The sequence below is a fragment of the Ambystoma mexicanum genome, chromosome 3q (genome assembly GCF_040938575.1).
Source record: "Ambystoma mexicanum isolate Mex_15411 chromosome 3q, UKY_AmexF1_1, whole genome shotgun sequence".
Lineage (NCBI taxonomy): Eukaryota > Metazoa > Chordata > Amphibia > Caudata > Ambystomatidae > Ambystoma > Ambystoma mexicanum.
The window spans coordinates 1,190,737,257-1,190,754,932 of record NC_090926.1 but is presented as its reverse complement, the minus strand read 5'-3'; positions in this window follow the sequence as shown (position 1 = coordinate 1,190,754,932).

Genomic DNA, 17,676 nt, shown 5'->3' with positions numbered 1-17,676 from the left:
TGTGGGTGCCCTGCTTCTGAAGGACAAGGCCAGAGCCAGGGAATATCTGCGGGTTCTGGCCTTCTTGGCTTTTTTACCACACGAATGAGCCAGGTTCGTCTTCAACAAAAGCTCTACTTTGTCCCTGTCTATCCTGCTGAATCACAAGTTCCAGGATCCATGCACAAGCAGCTTTGGCTGCATCAGAAATCTGCCAGGACCTGAAATGGTGATTACATCTTAGCTGCCACAGTTTGGGTAACCAAGTAGCTCCAGTGGCGGCTTTGGTTACAGCCACGGATGTGCTCAAAAGGGACACGTGGCAACATTAGAAAACAAAGCTTCCAAGGACTTCTGGTCCCTTACAGTCATTCATCTAACAGGAAGGAGTTGGCTGTGGATTCAGGGCCCTTCATTTTCAGGATGGTGCATACAGGTAAGTACATTGCAACATCATTCATTAACCATCAAGTTGTCATGAGATAGATCTGTCTGGGAGCCTTGGTGTATAATCCTGGGTGTTGGCAAGATTATGCTGGTAACCCCCTTTCGGGCCTATCTTCCAGGTTGAGAAGATATGAACTAGCCTTTTCTTTCTCACCTGAATGGTATATTGCCTCTCAAGCCGACATTTAAATCGTTGGTTCTTTGGTGAGGTCACCTTTTCCACTTGCCACCAAAATAACCAGTCCATTTCTCATGTGGTGTTGTATTACCCCAGGCAAATCCATGTGCCTGATTGACACCCCGGACGCATAATAGCCGGAGAATCTGTATTCATTCCTTCCCTTTCTTCAGCTCCTACTAGCTATCCTGAAGAGTTTAGAGAGCAGGACAGATTTTTGTAGAACGTGTGTTATGGGCCCACATTGCCATGGTCTCTTTCCTAACAAAGATCCACCTTACAAAATTGCAGGCCCTCTTTGTAGCTAATCCTTTTCAGAAACAATTTTTCATCTCGGATGGATAGGTTAAAAGTTAGTTTCAGTGGTCATTTTAATCAGAACATCTCTTGAAAGATGGCACAAGTGGTACACATGACCCAGTGTTTATACATACCTCCCTCATGCACCCTATCACTGCTCAATTTTCGTTGCTTGAAAAAGAAATCTCTTTTAGAATTCATGTTTAAGGCTGTCTCCTTGGGGTTGGTCATCTCTCCTTTACACACTGATCAAGCTTCTATTCTGACCTACTGGTATCTGGAATAGTCAGATTCCAATCTTACTCGGCTACTTCAAAGCTTTGGCATCATTGTCCTCTTCACACTCCTCCTTTCCAATCATTTCTTCCAGCACTGGCACTGCTGCAACTCTGGACCAGGCAGAAAGCTTGCTTTCTAACTCTTAGTGGCAATTGCCTACTCCAGGCAAGTGTCTCTTGGAAGAACTCTAGAATTCAGAACCTTTTCCCGGTCACCCTATGGCTGGGTAGAGAGAGTTTCACAACTTTGTATTCATCCTTCCACATTACTGGGGGGAATGGACGCTCCTGTCCAGCTCAAGCAGCACTTGCATGGAAGCCCTTCCCTTGGACCTGTGGCAAGAAAGGAACCTTTGTTGCCTTTAGGAAATGGTTCAATACTTGTTTATTTGGAAGCAGTTGAAGCAGTTGAAGTCTTGTTTATTGGGTGACTCTTCTGCTGACTGATATGTGTCTTGGTTTCTTTTGTGATGTTCATTTGCGTCTACAAACACTTGTGTAAAGGCGCGTTATAAATGCCATATCATATCATTGTTCATTGTGTTAATGGCGCCCTAATGCAATACAAATAAATAAATACAAAATAAATAAATAAGAACCTGCTGCTCCTGGAGCTTCATATTCCACAGCCTTGTTGGGTGGATTGACTGGTACAAGACGCACCTCGTATCCAGATCCTTGCACCCGAGAAGGGAAAGATCTGACTGCCTCTTTGCCTTGTTGGGTGGATTGACTGGTACACGACGCACCTCGTATCCAGATCCTTGCACCCGAGAAGGGAAAGATCTGACTGCCTCTTTGCCTTGTTGGGTGGATTGACTGGTACAAGACGCACCTCGTATCCAGATCCTTGCACCCGAGAAGGGAAATATCTGACTGCCTCTTTGCCTTGTTGGGTGGATTGACTGGTACACGACGCACCTCGTATCCAGATCCTTGCACCCGAGAAGGGAAAGATCTGACTGCCTCTTTGCCTTGTTGGGTGGATTGACTGGTACACGACGCACCTCGTATCCAGATCCTTGCACCCGAGAAGGGAAAGATCTGACTGCCTCTTTGCCTTGTTGGGTGGATTGACTGATACAAGACGCACCTCGTATCCAGATCCTTGCACCCGAGAAGGGAAAGATCTGACTGCCTCTTTGCCTTGTTGGGTGGATTGACTGGTACACGACGCACCTCGTATCCAGATCCTTGCACCCGAGAAGGGAAATATCTGGCTGCCTCTTTGCCTCGATGCGCTTTGTAAAGCCGCAGTATCTGGCCCCCCCTCCGCTCAGTCACCTTGACCCCTTACCTCGCATTTCCCCTACGCCGGCTGCCGCCCTGACATCATGAGATGCAGGGGACATTGCAACCTGCTTTATTTTACTTCTTCACTTCTTTAGGGCCCCCCCGCCTATCTCTGGATGCTAAAAGCCTTGGCACTCTCATGGGTGTGCAATGGCGGAAGTACCTCCCGCTCTGCTTATTGCCCCTCTGTGTGCTCCAGCATTCCATAGGATTATTTGGTTTGTAGTCATTCCATCGACAGCCAAAGCAACGAATTACATACCATCTAAAAAAAAAGCATCTAAAAAAAGCATCTAAAAAAAAAAGCATCTAATGAAGTTTTGTCTTCATTTTTTGTTTTTTAATGGGGGGTCCCTCCTAACCCCCATTTTATTACTTTTAAAACCCATTTTTGTTAAACTAAACCCTTTACCATCTAAAAAAATTGATGAGATGCTTTTTTTTTTATCAGATGCTTTTTTTTTAGGTGGTTTGGCTGTCAATGCTTTGGTTGTCATTGCAATGACCGGATACCCTACTCTAAGTGTGGAAATGGTTTTCTTTGGTGCACGCATAGGTCGCCATGCGCACAACTGACTACCAAGGTAAGCCGCGGCCAAGTTAGTGAGCTATGATCTCTGAAGGGAGTGTGAACAGGAATTCACACCAAACATTTGATTCCAAATATATTAGCTAAAAAAAAAGACACATGTGTATGTGGCTCAAAAAGAGCTTCCAATTCAACCCAAGCCTTCAATACCTGCCACAATATCTAGCAAAAGTACTCCTCTAGAGAGGGAATGCATGCACGCACCGTAGGCACGCATTGCACGCTCAGCACGTGCAATGCATCTAGTTGGGGTTATTCATTTCTCGAGTTGAAAACACTGCCCGGAGGCAATGCAGAGCAGGTGCCGTGCCATTTGAGAAAAAAGAAACACTCGCGTTTGACAAATAATTCAGATATTATACGTTCATTTGTAGTGTAAATGAGATTGTTTGCAGCATAAACTCCCCCCCCCAACACTTTTGTGTGGGATTATACAGTTGCTTAATGAAGCAATTAATTAATAGGAGAGCTATCCCATAGCATTCATTAAAGTATATTCTCCGAATAACTCTTAAAACCTGGAAAATATCCAGGTCGCCTGGAAAGCATTGCAGATTTCTGAACGCATGTTGCCCTGGAGCTATGCATGAGAAGTGCCAGGAATATTTCCATACCCATAATCCTTTGCAGACCAATCTGGTTACATTGCACTGTTCCTCCCCGCTTGTAGGTTAATGTTAGGACTACTAAAGGAGGAAAGCTGAGTGTGAGGGCGGCCTTGTTTAGCTTTGTTAACAGAGAAAGAACGTGTCGGGTAACGGCTGTGGCTTGTGCCTTATGGATGCTTGAGAAAGTGTTAAATTAACTATATTTAACTTTGCCCAAGAACGCGACACAATAAATTTGGCAACAAAAGCTAATAGCGGTCTAAACTGACCAAACCAGTGTACCAGGTAGCCTATCCAAATGCTATAACTGTAAGACAATATGTATTATTTAAATTCAATATGCGAGATACATTGCAAGTGTTAGCTGTGAAATTGAGTATCTCAAAGGCTGAGAGATATTGCAGACTATGTGGAACTCTAATAATAGAAACTGCTCAGCACCTAATATGCCACTGTGAAAGTTTGTATCTCCTAAGAGCGAAATATTTGAAGGCATACCCTAATAGCTACAACGTTGCTAATATGCATATTATATGGAACATTGTATTCTTAGGGAATGATCTTAACGTGATGTATCACACGGTGACATTTTATGAATGTGTTTTATCTATATTAATAGAATTATCTGATGGCATGCTGATTACATTTTATCAGATTGTATATTTTAATTCTTTTTGCTAAGATTGTGCCATTTAAATGTTTCTATCCGGATCAATTGTGTACATTTTATATGTAAATTGTGTTTATATGTAAAACCTGTTGGATGTATGCTTATTGAATAAATAAATGAAAGTGTGCCTTGTGTGGGTGTTCTGCCAAGGCTCTTCTGAGCCACACCCAGGGAGAATCTGTGAAGGCAGCAGGGAGAGACTGTGGGTTGCCTCTGGGGCTTAAATATGTAAAACCAGTGATTACGGTAAGTAAACAATCAGGGATTATGGTTGCAAAATTCCCTTCTGCTATTCAATGGGCCTCACTATAAATGTGGTAGTATCTTTGCGGTAATCCCACCGAGATACCACCAAATGGAATTACTGTTACTGCCATTTGGTCTGGCAGTCTTACCGCCAGATTACAAGTGGCAGTGGCGGTGTTAATTCCCATTTATTTGGAGTCCTAAGAACACCATGGGGCATTTCGTCAGAATCACTGCCGCAGTAATTCCACCAGTGGTAATTCCACCGAAATCGGGCGGAACGTTCAAGCTGCCAACTTTCCACCCAACTTTGCGGTAATGCAGCAGTAAACCGTAATATCGCTACATTTAACCCGCACTGCCCAACTCATAATGAGCGCCAATGAAACAAATGATTTAGTGACATCGTATAAGGAAAGCCCCACCACAAATCAGTAATCGTTGAAAGTTGATTCACTTTCCAGAGCTAAACTGTATATTTTTTTAAAATCTTAATTTATAATTGCTTGCATGGTTTTGCAGCATCTGAAAACAGGAAGTAATATGAGGTCAGGTGGATCATTTGAAAAAGAAATTAAGAAAAAAAAATAACTGTATTAGGGGACCTTAAGGCACAGTTTCCGGCAGGCACAACTCAAAGAGCGCATGCGCTTAAGCTGAGAAGGCAACCATTGTGTTTTTGTTTCAAGCATGCGCAGTGGAATGATAAGCAGCTCAGCAGTAAAACATACCGTGTAGGCGCTCATTGTCACACATATGCAGTGCAGTCTGTGCAAGAAAATGCGTGCAGAAATGCGTAATATACATGCATGACTTCACCCTTGCACAGGGGTGTTGCTAGGTCTGTAAAAGATCCGGGGCTACGCTAATGTCGAGACTGTCGGGACTTGGGCCTAGCTAGCCTTTCGGTTCCAGCCCCTGAGTTTTTATCTGGGGCTCCAAACAAAAGACCTGGGGCTAGAGCCCTCCAGCCTCCCACCCCCAAACCGATGCCTCTGCCCTTGAACAACATGGCAGCACATGCGTGGTGTGGTAAATGCGCTTTTCCGTCCTGCACGATTAGTTGCTTTCTTGTAGGTTTTGCTGGATAACAAACTCATCATAAAACCACCCCAGATGGCATTTATTTATTTATTTTATTTTATTGTGCATTTGTAAGGCACTTATACATCCAGTAAAAAGCTATGGCCCATTTTCACACACATATATATATATATATATATATATATGTATATATATATACATATATATATATACATATATATATATATATATATATATATATATATATATAAAATAGCCTGAAAAAAAGTTAATATCGCCAGCAAGAAAACTAACAGATAATAAGGTGAGTTGGAAAAGGGGGGAGACAGCGACAGCATTTGCATGTTGCCTCCCATAGCGAAGCCCATCTGTCAAACATAGCAGCGCATTCCAAGTTCCTGTCATGCGTATGCAAAGCAGTTTTTTTAACCTGTCACTTGGAACAGCTTCATACCTAATGTGTAGGCTGTTGCATATGGCGTGATGATGTTTAAACTGAAATCATTGTTGAGGACAAAAAAGCAGCCTTGGAAAACCATCAGTAGGGTGAAGAAAAAATGAGTCTGTATGTTATATTGACTGTTGAAGTCTGTAGAGAAATGCACTGGAGAAGTTGTTGTAACAATTTAAAGTTACTAAATATTACACCTTGACATTAATAAACATTGGGCAAGCCAATCTTAAGGTTTCACCTGCTATACACTGAACACAACATAAAATAAACCCTAATTAAAAATAATATTGCAGAAATTGTACACTTCTTTTTTGATTGTCGTTAATGTGTGGCTGTGTGACTGTTGTGATAGTAGTTTATGCTTGTTCTGTGCATTTGCAGTAGTTTGCACTTGGCATGTTAATGTTAGTTGTTGTTTGGTGTGAGATGTGGTACAGAGATATATGTTGTGAGCTGGTGGTTTTACTGATTGTGGGTGTTTGAGTTGAGGTCATTAAGATGAAGTGTGATTATAGGACTATCTGTTGAGGTCATTTAACATGAGGTGGGATTGTGGATGTATGTTTTTGGTCTTGACATATCAGATGTATATTAGTTTTATTTATTTCAATGGTTAATTTCGTGTTGTGTTTCAGAACGTATGATGCGTTTGTTTTCTAGTTCTTTTTTGATGTGGGTTGTAAGGATTTGTGTTGATGTTACTTTTTTGCTTGCTGTTTGTGAGGATGTGTTAAGGTTCCAACAATTTTGGTCTAAATGTTGGGGGTCTTTGACATAATGTTTAGTGCTTAGTAATAGGTCCAGTCTTAACTTTGGTGTTCCCAATGCTTATAGACTTGAAACGTTCATAGCTAGGAAGGGAGAGAGCATGGAATGTTGTAGAGAAGGTATGTAGTGAGGTAATGGATTTTATGTAACTTGCTTTCATTTTATTTGGTTTAATTTGAAGCTTGCAGTTTAAAATGCGAAATGATGAAAAATATCACAGGAGAACAAGTGTTGCCTGTCAGATACCAGAGAGGACAGCATTTTACGTTCTCCCTTCAGAGATGATGACATATCCTGAAGCCCAGTGAACGGAACTTTCACACCCTGGCTGGGGGGCATACATGGGCTTTGTCAGCCTGCCAGCCCGAGCTTTGGTAGGCCCGAGTTCAGCTCAGCTCATACTACAGGTGGTTAAATACCATGTACGCTCCCCAACCGGGGCGTGAAAGCTGTTCACATCCCGGGAGTTACTAAAGTGCAGATTTTCTTTTTTTTCAGCCGATGGGAGATCAGCTCTGCGCGGGTTCATCTCCGCCAATCCCTTTTCAATTTCAATGGGGGCAGCCAGATGAGGGGATAATAGGGGACCGGAGCACAAGGCTGCGGACCCGCAGGTAAATTGGGGTCCGGGGAAGGCGAATTGAGTTTTTATGATGTGGAGAGACAAGAGGGTGTACCTCACTGTTACCTCCCCACATTAAAAATGTAAAATAGAACAGCGGGTGGGGATTGTGTATTTTTGCTTGCTGTTCCAGCCACTTGATTGGCAGAGCGCCCTTCCCCTGATGCATATATTGTTTCCATCCCCATTCACTGCCATTTGCCCCCTGAAGTGTTATGCCAGTGGGCTGCTTTTGACCTCTAGACTGGTAGTCGGTCTTTCAGGGCGGCTCACCCAGCTTCTCGGGCTAGTTGAGTGGGTGTTGCTATCAAGGTGTGGATATCTGACCAACCATAGGGGCTGTTTTGTGAGCCACCATCCCTGCTCCCATGTACATCTATCCATGTTCTCCTTCCACTTTTGGGACGACAATCGTGGCAGCTGTTGCAGTGGTAGTGCCTGAGTAATCCATCACATATCTGGAGGTGAAGATCCTTCTCTGTGATTTAAAAAATGGCATTAAAGTAATTACCTCTTAGGTGATCAATCTGTATTAAAGAGTCGCACCACACAATGGTCAAGAAAGTTTGTACAAAGCATGGTGATAATGGGCATTTGTGATGGAGAGAGGCAAGGTCTAAGAAGTGAGCAAGCAGTTCACAGCAACTGTGGACTAGCAGCAAGGACAAACACTGCAGATCTTGCGATGCAGAGAATGCTTGCTGAAAGGCAGTGGCAGTCTCCTGTTGAAAGGTGTTCACTCCCTCATTCTTGGCAGGGCCATCTCACATGGAGTGAAATGGCAGACACAAGAAAACATTGGAAAACCATATTCTCCATGAATGGCATAGCAAGAAAGAGGAACAGACGTTTGCAGTGGCAGGCTTTGCAACATCCCATGGGAAGGCCTTGCTCTGGAGGGAAAGCGCTAATGGAGAAAGAGGCACTCTCTAGCCCAGCTGGAAGAAGCAAACGAGGAACACCCTAGTATCCCAAGGAGGGATGATGTATGAAAGGAGAGTTCCACAGTTTGAGTGATGCAACAGAGGTTGAAGGCGAAGCATTGCAAGCCTGGACCAAAAGGTTCTGAAAGTCGAGATAACACTTGAACTCATGAGCTGCTAAGAACCCTGAATGCATTTTTAGCTAGAGGTGCTGAGATTCCTGAGCGCATTGCAATACAAGAGGTGCTGAGAACACTTGAAGCACTTCAATTTACGAGGAACTTGAACCCTGTGAGCCTTGAAATCTAAGAGCTGCTGAAATCCCTGAGCGTGCATGATCGTACATGGGCCTAAAAACCCTGAGAGCACTATCACTTAAGAGGTGCTGAGAATCTTGAGAGCACTTTAATTTGAAAGTTGCAGTGGTCACTGAGAGCATTTAAACACTAGAGGTGCTGAGAACCATGGAAGCACTTGAACCTAAGAGGAGGTGAGACACTGAGAGCACTTGAATCTTATCGGTACTGAGAATTATCTGGGCACTTAAACTTAAAATGAACCCAGAGCCCTGAAAGTACTTGAACCTATCCGGTGCTAGGTAGCCTGAGCACCCTTGAGTATAAGAGATGGTTAAACCACTCAGAGAACTAGATCCTAAAGGTTTATGAGACCCCAGAAGAAGAGATAGATAGTGAAGGCTGTAGGACTCATTGAAATATTAATACAAACCTTGAAATGTCTCAGAGCGCGGGGGCATCTGTGACAGAACCTTCAGTATTTGCACTTAAGAAGAATAGGGGAAAAGAGAGCATTTGAATGTGAGAAGTGCAGAGACCTCTGAAGCACTTGTGAATGAGAGACGCAGAGACCTGAAGAGCACTTGACCTTGAAAAGGTTTGTTAAGCAAACAATACCGGAAGTGTCATGATTTAGACAAATGCATGACCAGCCATAACAAGGACTCTCATACTTTCGAACTCATACTCAATGTTACTTCTGATTTACCCTGCCTTTCTGAAACCCTGTTGGCCTGGACTCCCAATCTATCTTTAACAAACTTCTCCCCTACATATCCTTCACCAAGACCCATGTAACACGAGGAGTGCAGTAGTATCCTGCTAACTTAGCCCTCTCTTATTTTTCTACCACTGTTTCCCCTTGGAAGGTCATAGAGAACAGTACCCTAAAATATTGACCGATTTCAACTGCACTGTTTTTATTGTGCAGGTTTACTTCCTTACTTTACAAAATATATGGGGGCAAAGGGTAAGGTTGACAGGGAATGCCCTTATTGAAGCAATTTATAACACGAAAAGGTATGGACAATTACCAACTGTATTCCAATTTAAGTGAAAAATCAGAGTCTAGTCTGTTTTCCAAAGTCAGTTAAACAACCTGTTCATCAGAATAAAACCACCGTCGTTGAGAGCACAATTAGTTGCTACTGAGGGAGGGAACTACTGTGGGTTTTAACACCCACAGGGGCAAGGCTGTGTGGGAAGACAGAAAAGGGTAGAATGAGATTCTAAGTATCCCTTCCTAGTCAGCTATTCTGTCCCTGTGTAGCGCTGCTGGACCGCCTACAAAAACAGGGGATAGGATAAGAGAAACTAGCTTCTTCTAAATGTAATGCACCATTCATCCTTGCAGCAAATGTGCCCTACAACCACTCTCTCCCCCTATGTGTTTGTATGGGGAGAGACAAATACCAGATCTAAAAACAGTGTTATTGTGATGGGGAGCAACAACATCCTATGGGTTATATACACATTTATTTACCCAAGGATTGTTAGTCACAACTCATCCACTGTGATTTTTAAAACAAGGAATATCACAAGGTCTGGTTGAAATCACTCTGAGCTAGTGTTTAGACCAACAACAAAAAAGACAACAATTACAACATTCTCCACTCCGCCTTCTTCTAGAACCTCCTATTGATCTAGCGAGTGGAGGATGGTAAAAAATTGCTCATAAATAGAAAGTGAATGCCGTATCTATCTTATGTAGCAATTACTGTCTGCCGGTTTCAGCGGCTCATGTTTATTAATGTCGCTTTCTTCAGGACAGTCTTTTTCTATGTGTTTAACACCCCCGGGGAAGAGAGATGAGTACTATGCCCCATGTGTAATTTCTGGTATGGAAAGTGGATAGTAAATACTTTACCATCTCCTTGCTATGGTACGGCTGGACCTGACAGGTGACCTGTGTAAGAAAACAAGAACATATTCACTACACGTGTCTCCATAGGTTGTTCACTGCCAATCAATGGCTTTAAGGATTAGCAATTTTTTAGTGCCAATCCTGATCTAAAACACACTACGCAGGGCGTGATATGGGTTACCTCTTTAGCAAAGTTATGAGTCAAAGGATAAACAGAAACCAGTTGTAACACCCAGGGGACCCCCGACTACCACAGGCTAACTAGAGTATTAAGTAGCCTGTTGCACGGCCAAAACCACTCTTTCAAGAGTATGCTACTGAGCTGTGCTGTCTATTGTTAGCCTGATCCTATACATTGATACTGACCTAGGTATGGGTCTCTTCATGTGCCTCGGATGTGTTCACAAGTAGCAAACACTTGGTCTCACCCTGGATCAACTGTGTTGTCCTATTCCAGGATCAAAACAAACAATACAAGCTGTGTTTAGATCCAGCTATTCACATTGGAGGGCCGTAGCTACAGGGCACTTCAAGGTGCATTTGGTGCTGACAAATGTCCATTTAAGCTCGGACCACGTAGCCGGCAGCGCTACTAGCTATTTGGCCCACAAAGCGCTTGTGAAGTCTCTTACCGTACTCCGATATTAGCTCCAGTCCGTAAGTGCCCTCTCTCTACCGCGTACACTGGACAAACTATTGGAGGACCAATAGAAAGCCCATCCAAAATCACATGCCGTGCGTCTAATGTGTCGCGTATGTGGCGCGTGTTGCCCACGGCACCGTCTGCCCGGAAGTCAGGCATCTGACCGGACTCAATTCGCGGACACGCGCAGACACGCGCGGCCACTACTACCATCCATTGTTGAGCTTATTGCTGTGGCAACGCGGCCCAACTGGTTTGTAATAAAGGGACTCAAGTGAACCGCGTGGCTGATGTGAGTTAGCAATCGATGATACGGTATCATCGAGCGCTGTCTCCGAACGGCCTCAATAGTCAAAGTGGGCACGATCTATGTTTCCGTCCCATCTATGAGCACTGTTGTTGTGAAGGCTCATACGGACAGGCATTCTCTCGCAGTGCAAACGTAAAGTATGCTCTGTGAAAGAAATTAGAAAAGTGGGGGGGAGGAGGAAAGGAACAACGTCCATGGATGTTCAGTTGTTCATAGCCAAAGTTTGCCATACAATACTCTCATTGAGTCCCACCTTGTCTAATTTTAGACGGAATATCCATCTTTGCTCTCTCTTAAGGAGCAAGTTGGTCATATCTCCGCCTCTTCTTGGGCACATGACTTTCTCTATGATGGTCCATGTCATTTCATTCGCTTTATGTCTTTGTGCTTTGAAGTGCTCGACTAGAGGGGCATTTTCCCTCTCAGTTCGTAAACATGACATATGCTCTTGTATGTGCTTTTTGACTGATCTCGTGGTCATCCCTATGTATTTTTTGTTGCACAGACAGGTGATCATATAGATCACGTTGGAGGTGTTACAATTGGTTAGAGATTGTTGTCGCCATGGAGTAGCCCGGCCCAATTTCAATGTTTGGGATTTTTTCGTCAGGGCACACACATTGCATTGTCCGCAGGGTGTGTGTCCACAAGGTGGTGTATTACTTCCTTACTTGCCAAATGTGCTGCCTTTGCTTCATCCTTGCAAAACTCTGCTAAGAAAACAAAAGTTCATTGTCAGTGATCTCAAAACCTTGATTGATGTAGGAGCCTTCTCCAAGCTTCAGACCTCATCGATTCAATGACCCTCCTGAGTTTCAAACAAATCATTTATGTCCCTACTCATTTTAAAGATCACATCATTTACCTAATTTCCACTTAAGACATTTACAGCAGCAACATATCTTCCAGTACCCTCTTTTAGTCAGATCACTGTGCCATTTTATTTTGCAAATCCTCCTAAATGCTCTTCACCAGTCCAAAACTAGAATTCCTCCCTGCTTCTTATTCCTTCTTGAAATCGCGACTGAATCAACCAAGTTTCCTTCAACAATTTCCACAAGGAGTCCATCCCACAGCTCCCTGTTCTCAATTAGCTACCTACCACATCAAAACTTCCACACTTCATCAACTTCGTTTTGAGTAGTGGACCCCTTCCAAAGCAGGCAACCACAAGCTTATAAAAAGCTGGCCCATCCTTGGTTCCAGGGCAGCCTTCTCCTCATGATCAGGGAAAGCTACAAACTCATATAAAAGTGGAGACTGTCCAGGTCTGAGAATGACAACCAGATCGACCTCATCCATACAGGGCATACAAGGAAAATGTGCTCTCTGCAAACAACTCCACTACACATAAAAAAATAACCGACTCACCATAGCTCTGATGATCTCGTCACAATTCTCAAGGAAAATTCATGAAACACATCTTTCAGCCCCGCAATCACTACTGTCTACAAACAATGTGTAAACAAGGTCTGCAAAATCCGGTACCACTTCCTGGTCAATCCCCCACCTTCCCCTCAATTCCAAAATTCTCATTCTCAAAAGTCACAGATGAAGATCCTCAAAGTTATGAACACATCCACACAATCTTTCTCTCCACCTGACTTCCGTACTGCCACTTTCATAAAAGAAAACCCCTCAAATCTCCATCTGGGCATCATATTCCTGAAGCATTTCTCTCTATATAATGGATGTCATTCACTTGTCCTCGAGATTTCAACAATAAACCTTCCAGTCTATCTAGGCGTCCCTGCACCGCAGCTCAGGAATCTTCAAAGTATCCAAAAAAGCAGCAGCCAGACAGCTCATTTCCCTCTCACCCAGAGAACACATCAACGCCTCACTCAGAATTTTGCACTGGCTCCCAGTTAGCGTAAGAGCAACCACCAAAGCCATGTGCATTGCACACTGAGCCCTCCAAAATACGGGACCCAGTTCCTTCAGAGCGAAATCACCCACTACCAGCCCCCCAGAAACCTCTGATGAGGCTCTGCCTTCCCCGTAGCTATTCCGCTGCACCCCTCAACCAGAGTTGACCGCTCAGCTTTCTCTATCCTAGCGCCAACGATCTGGAACACTCTCCCTCTGCACATCTGGCATGCCGAAAACGACCTCTCCTTCAAAAAAGCCCTAAAAACCTGGCTATTTACTGCATTATAATGAAACCCCTAAAATCTCAAATCCCTAGTATATGAACAGTCTCCCCAAGTGGTACAGGCTGCATTCATGGCGTCACTGATCTCCAAATACCTGGCGGTGCCAGCTGTCTTGCTGCGGCCTGTATCACACTCACTATCATACACCTACCATGACCCTGCTTCCCCTCAAGTAACACTAGCTGAATCACAGCACTCATATATTCTATGCACAAAGTTGATGACTAGTTGCACCAGGCATGTTCGGAAAATGGGCAAATCACAAGAATAAGGGTAGAAGCACAAGGGTGTGATAGAGCCACTGCCCCCACCATCACAATCATACAGATTGGGATGCACTGCATGCAATTAATGGGTAGTCGAGCAACCAGCAGACCAGGTGATGGTTCATTGTTCAACACCACAGGGGGGCAATTAAGAAGCAGCTCAGCACTGATCTGTAACGTATAGGCGACGGCCAGGTATTGCGCAAATATGTACTAAGGGACCGGCATCCCTTGGTAAAGGCACCTCCTTAAAATGATCTGTAAACATTTGAAATCTGGGTAGACTCACCACCTGGCCCATCTACAAGAATATGGAAGCTCAACACGTGCGCCTACTGTTGCATGTCGTTGGAGCATACACTGTTGCTGCTCTTAACCGTTTTTATCACAGCTGCAAGATCCTGACAGAAGAAGCCATGTACCTGAGCGGGCACCCTAAAAACAAATGCCATCAATGCACTAATGTACGTATAATAAACCACTCCCCTGTCTGCAGGCATGGTCATCCACACACATCAGTATAAAGCACTGAGACCGCCATGCTGGATCTGAAGTCCAAACTTGCCGGTATTGTGGATATAGGTCAGCCAGCCCGTCTTATGTTCCTCGACATCTGAGCTGTGTTTGACCTAGTCGACCGCTCACTGTTGGTGACCAGGTTAGAGGATCAGGCACACAGTTCCAGCTCAGCCACACTCTGGATATCATCTTTTCTGGGTCCAGGAATGCCATGGTTGCAGCGGATGGCACTAGCTCTGCACTGGCAGCTGTCACATGTGGGGTCCCCAGGGGTCTTGCATCTCCCATAATGTTTAACATCTAGATCATGCACCGTCTTGCCCTCCTGGATGACCTGGCTGTACAGTATACCAACTATGCAGATGACACTCAGGCCATCCTGGAACAGTCTGGCTGCTACACTCAGGATGCCATCAACTCAATGTATGAGTCTATACAGGAATGGATGGCAACCGATTCCCTGGCTTTGAACACCGATAACACCGAGCTACTGATTCTTGCTTCAGGACAAAGACTTAAAAAACCTGGTATGGACTATGCTATGGACTATGGGAGCTTTACCATCTCTGGTAGCAATATTAGAGTAGCCAAGAGTGTCAAGACCTTGGCCATTATTTTGAATGCTGAGCTCACCATGAAGCCACAGGTTGCTCGTATTCGAGCATCCTTTGTTTACATCACCAAGCTACTTTATTACATCCCATACCTATTTCTCGGCAACATATCCCTGGTGGTGATCGCTCTGGTGAACTCATGTCTAGATTACTGTAACAGCCTGTTGCTATGCACCTCAAAAGCTAACAACAAGGTACTTCAAGTTACACAGAATGGTGTTGTTCCGGCTTTCAGCGGGCTGTCCAGGAGAGATCATGTCACTGAAGCCAGGAGGGAACTTCAGTGGCCATATAACAATTTGTCACGCACAAACTCCTTTCTCTAATTTACAAGTGCCAAAACAATGAGACGCTCCAGCATTTGGCAGATCACTTCAGAGCACTTCAGCCAAGCCAGACCCTACAGTCCTATGACCCACACAAGCTTGTGCAACCCAGGTTCAAGCTCACCAGTTTTGGTGGAACCATTTTTGACAGCCAAGTTCCCTCTGCCTGGAATAAGCTTCTGCTGGACCTTTGACTGTTGAACTCCCTCAAGGAATTTAAGTATATTACCAAGTCCCACCTGTTTAATCTTAAACCAGATTAAACACTTCCTCATCTGGTTAATCCTCCATTACTGATATCTCCAATTGCTTCTCTGTTATCTTGTTTTGTATTTGTTTTTAATGTGTGCCCCGAGGCCCATGGGCAAGAGGTGTGTTATAAAAATGAAAAAAGAAAAAAAGGTAAAAAGGACTATGACAAAGTTTGGTCCTGCTGGTCACATAATTGACACCAGATTACACCACAAAATCTCTGATAGCAGAATGCAGTGCAGGCATGCGACAAATTCAGGCATGCTGAACACATAGCAGTGACACCACTATACTCCTGTCAGCACCCATCCACATGCCTGACTGCATGGGTAGCTTCTCCAACGGAGCCTAGCCATCCTTGCTAACCTTTTTTTGGCAAAATGCACACACGCATCCTAATCATACTCCATGACCTCCTACATTCTGGACTTCAGTCTGCCGAGGACGTTCCCACTAACTGCGCATTGAAATTATAATAATGGTAAATGGCGCTATACAAATGACAAGTACAATACAACACAATACAGTATAGTAATAGCACTGGGAATAATTGCACCATAGCAACCAATGGATCATCCGGGATCTCATAACACCCAGGGTGACCGATCCCGGGTGCATCTGCATATCTGATGACCTCCTGAGAATTAGCGACTCTGGAAAACCTGCAGCCCAATTCCTCCTTCAACTCCATTTGATATTGTCGATAGTCACATCAATATTGGATGATAGAATGTATGGAACTATCCTTTTCTCACTCATTGTTTTGTTGGCAACCGTATGCCAGAGACGTCCAAAAATCAAGAAGTTGACATGGCAACCTATGATATGAAGTGCTGCATAACCCTTAATTCACCTGTCATTTTATCAATGAAGACGTTGATGGATCCTTGTCCCCATGATCAGCTCTGGCCTATTACCGGGGACGGTTATATCTGGGCTCACTACCAGTAGGTACTATAACAGTTCAGGAAGGAAAGTCAGGGAAAGGTAGCACAAACGATGTGATGTTCCCAAAGTTTACTGCTCGAAAGGGAAAGGATAATGTTTAACCCCTTAACTGCTAGGCTATTATGCAAGTCTATGCAAAAAAGGACAAGCATACTCGTTAATGAGGTAAATACATGTCCTCCAAGAACATGACATCAAGTATGCCATGTTATTTCCTGCAAAGCTTTGGGTGGTGTTCTATTGGAAAAGCCTTCTCTTCACCAGTGTAGCCTAAGCCAAGTCATTCATTGATCAGTGTGGACCACTTGGACATTAAAGGCCAGGTTGCGTAAGGGCCAGCACGAGAGAGCTGTTATGTCTGTGCAGAGTGGTGAATGAACACTGATTAGCTGTTTGACATTAGATGGATGACTTGCTTATGAATTGGGCACATATGTTGCCATTCTGCAGCTCTGCCAAGTAGAGGATAGGGTCATTGATCAGTGTGTGGCTTGTAGTCTGTTGTGATGAGTACTTGAGATGTTCCTGTTCTTTTTGGAACATCAGGTGGCCGGGCAATGCAATTAAGTCTGTGCGAGTTTGTCTAGGATGCTGATAAACTGAATGCAAACACGCTCATGCCCCAGAAGATGCAGTTGTCGGGCAAACTGAATGGGATGTTTTTCAGGGGCTTTAATAGATGTTGTGCATCTTACACCTCTCAGTGCAGGGGATCAGTGATCCACTGATTCTACTCTCACATAGACACTTACTTATATGTATGCGAACTCTTGGCCACTGCACTGAGAAAGCTCCCACACATGTTCTCCTACCATTCCTGCTTCTGTACCTGTCATTTGTGCCTAGAGGCTGGGAGGTGGACTGAAGGGTGAGAGGGTCTTAGGCACAGAGACTGATTATGCGAGGAATAGGAGTTGCACGGGAGGGGGACCGAGAGCAAGGAAAACGCAAGGAGGTTCATCCAGGTGGTACAATGTCATTTCATCAGCAGATGTTTTTTTGCAGGGATTTTTGCGGCTGATTTTTTTTCAAAAAGAATTGTCACATTTTTTGGGGGGGTTACAAAAATTATATAAATTGGGT